Source organism: Dromiciops gliroides, chromosome 1, assembly GCF_019393635.1.
Source record: "Dromiciops gliroides isolate mDroGli1 chromosome 1, mDroGli1.pri, whole genome shotgun sequence".
In the NCBI taxonomy this organism is placed as follows: Eukaryota; Metazoa; Chordata; class Mammalia; order Microbiotheria; family Microbiotheriidae; genus Dromiciops; species Dromiciops gliroides.
In genome coordinates this window covers 555789064-555792726 of record NC_057861.1, presented here as the reverse complement: position 1 = coordinate 555792726, position 3663 = coordinate 555789064, and the positions used below count along the sequence as shown (strand labels likewise).

Below are 3663 nucleotides of genomic sequence, written 5' to 3'. Positions count from 1 at the left end.
TCTGAAGTATCTAGAAGAATATCTGCTTCTGATTTGGGCCTTGGTCCAGTACCTTTGATGAAGAGTGGCCCAAGAAGCTCTTCTTCTCCCTCACCATTGCTGGATGGCATAATTAACACTGTTCCCAGGGGGCAGCTAGATGGCACAGTGGATAGAGCACCGGCCCTGGAGTCAGGAGTACCCAAGTTCAAATCCGGCCTCAGACACTTAACACTTACTAGCTGTGTGACCCTGGGCAAGTCACTTAAACCCAATTGCCTCACTAAAAAACCAAACAAAACAAACACTGTTTCCAAAGGCCACCCACCATTCCCAGGAATGTCCCTCATGTCACCAATAGGAGGACCTCCCTCCCCCACCACCTTTTCAATTTGAACCCTCCTCCTCTACTACAGGAACCTTATGGGCCTCAACCTCTTCCTCCACCTCTTGTTCTTCGTGGTCCTCTACCTTCAAGCTTTTGGGAGTACTTACGTGGCCTTCAACCAGGAATAAGGGATCTACCCCCTGACCCTCGGGAGTATATGCATGGGGACATGCACCTTTTGGACCTCTAGGTTCTCCTGGCCCAAGAGAGTACTGTGGTAAAAATTATTTGTGGTAAAGATTAATATTGCAGTTTTTAAGCTGACTCGTTTGGGAGGGGCCACACCTGGCCCACCCTGAGGTTAGGTATGCTACTGAGGTCAGAAAGAGAAATCTCCATAGGCAGTTTTTGAAGGATCTCCCCTTTTGGGGGAAGAAAGATTGAACACTCCCTGAAGGGAGGGGGAGGGCTCTTCTGGAAACGCTAGGCGTCTTCCAGAACAAGGGCTCTCAGCTCTTGTGGTGGTGGCGCGTGTATGCTCTGTCTCAGGTGATTGCTGTTCTGGTGGCTCAAGCAACTGTAGACTGTATGGGTTTGGTGAGTTAATTACAGAAAACCCTAAATTCCTTTGAACTAAGCTTAATTGGAAACAGTCTAAGGATTGAATAGGTTAAGTTTAGAGTTAAGAGTATTATCTATATTTCTATTTTCCTATTTCCTTATCTTTGATTTTTATTAGTTTTACCTTTGTTTTTTAATTAATTCCAAAGTAATAAAATCTGATTCTTTTGATAATTAAAGCTTAAAGGCTCCTTTCTTATTGGCCTGGGAGAAATATCTAAAAAGGGCAGTTCAGAGGGGAGGGTGAACCTAAAAGGTCCCTCTTATTTCTGGGACCCCAATATTAAGGCAAGTCACCCAAACAACGCTCTGTGTATCAAATTTTGGCCCTCACAGTTTCTTCCTCCTGGTCCACAATTACCACCTCCAACCAATGGTCCAGGGGACTATCCACCTCCACTTTTTACAAGGGACTTGACACCTTCAGGTTCTATAGGTTATCCCCCATTCTTACCCACCTTATGCTGCTCAAGGAAGCACACAAGACAGTGCACAGGCTCTAGAATAGAGCCCATAACTTTAGCCTTCAAATGGAATGGACTATTGGAATACCTCATACATAAAAAAGATTTTGTTGGCTTCAAAATAAATTTTAGTTTAATTTCATTATTATAGGTTCATATGTAGGTTTACTTTTTATTTTTTGCAGGACTCTTTTTTCCCCATTAAGCTTGCCCCGGCATCATTGTACATTTATGATCCAAACTTCAACCTCTCCATAATTTGGAATGCAAAAATATATTTTAAGCTGTAGCTTCTGCAGTTTTTTAAATGTGCAATAGAAAAATATACCTGTTTTATGTAGTTTAGGTAATTGATGATTTCAAATGTCATAAATGTGATCAGAACATTTCCTGGGGAAATACCTTTTATTTGAGGGGCAATGAGGGTTCTAATGTTAAGATTCATTTCATTCTTGGGCCTGACAGTTGGGCATTGTAGCTGCTGAGGGGAGTCTGGTGGTCCTAAGGCAAAGTTCCTCCAACTCTCCCCACTCCTCACCCATGGGGGGGGGGCAGAGATCACAGGGGATCTCTGTGCTGATAATGTCCTCTATAAAGATCAAGTCTGTTGTTCGGGAGAGCAGCAGGTGTGGAGAATCTCCAGTGTGGGAAGAAAAATCCAACAGTCTCTTGTTTGTGCATATTCCATCCAAGAAAATTTGCCAATGAGATTCACTCATAAGTGTGGTCAGCTCAGTGGCCATTTGACAGTCTGGTGGTTATGTTGCAACAGTAGGGACTTGGTTCTGTCCTTTGAACTGGGAGGTCCAATTGCTATCTGACATGGTAGCTGTGGATAAAGATATGTCAAGATAATGGAATGTGGTAGATAAGGGGATTCAGCAGATACTCAAAGGCCCACCAGGAGATTAATCTAAACTGATTGAATTAAGTGAGAATGATTGACTGCTGACTAGGCTACTTCAGTTAACTAGATTGTGAGCACATCTGGCTAGCCCTTAAGGAGGTATTGTTCTCAGAAGCTAAAAGCTTTGAACTTAACTCGAGACCATCTTCAAAGTCCAGTGAACCAATGAATTTGAAGGACGCTAGCCTATCACAACTTGAAGAACCTCCCATTTCTGGGAAGAGAACAAGAAGTAGGAAGCAGACCCTGGTGGAGGGTGAATTTCCTCTTTAGGTTTGAGACATTGGCTTAGTGGCAGAACTTCAAGTGGGGGGTTTAGGAAGGGCTAGGATTTCCATGCTATAAGAAATCTGTTCTCAAACTTTCCCTCTCTTTACTATCTTATATCTTTTAATAAGCCCTTAAAAAACCTAAACTCATTTATCGGTGATTTTAGCCAGTTTCCCCCCAAAACTGGGGGGACAGATTAGAACCCACGTTTAGAATTTTAAAATACAGTTAAGAAAAACAATCTTTTCAATGATGGGAAGGTGGATCCAGCTGGAAGATACTTTGCTGGTACCATGACTGAGGAAATTGCCCTTGCTGTGCTGGAGAAACACCAAGGTTCACTGTATGCTCTCTTTCTGAATGGCACTGTAAAGAAGTATTTCAATCATGTGGACATCTCCAATGGAGTGGATTGGCCCATAGATCACAAAATCTTCTATTATATTGAAAGCCTGTCTTATTCTGCAGATGTTTTTGGTTATGATTTACAGACAAGAAAAATCAACTGCAGAAGTGTGTACAAATTGGAAAAGGAAGAATGCATTCCAGATAGCATGTGCATTGATACAGAAGGGAAAGCTCTCGGCTTGTTACAATGGAGGAAGTGTGATCCGGTTAGATCAAGAAATTGGAAAAAGAATTCAAACAGTAATGCTGCCTGCTGAAAAAACAACTTCCTGCTGTTTTGGAGGAAAGGATTATTCTGAATTCTATGTGACCTCTGCTCTGGATGTCCTGGAGCCTGATAAACTTTCAAGACAACCTGAGGCTGGGGAAGGATTTTCAAGATAACTGGACTGGGTGTAAAAAGAATTGCCCCATATGCCTTTGCTGGGTAATTCCTGAACCCACGCTGCAGTAACTTTCCCAGATCTCTCCTTTTGCTGAAATCCTTTGGCAGAATTTAGATTTAAGTAGAGTTACATCAAGGAGGAAACACCAAAATGGATTTTTCCCCTAAAGATTAAACAACCTTTGACTGGTTTGATCTCTATTTGGAACAACGTCTAAGGGTCACATTGGAATTGATGAGTCTTTGGGGCCAGTTATTTTGCCCTGCCAAATGAAGAAGCCCAAGAACACCTTGTGAAATA

At 42.3% G+C, this 3663-nt stretch overlaps 1 pseudogene; it reads left to right on the top strand.

Moving 5' to 3' along the window:
* Positions 1-1974: 1974 nt before the first annotated feature.
* On the top strand, positions 1975-3408 carry LOC122736615 (annotated as a pseudogene).
* The last annotated feature ends 255 nt before the right edge of the window (positions 3409-3663 follow it).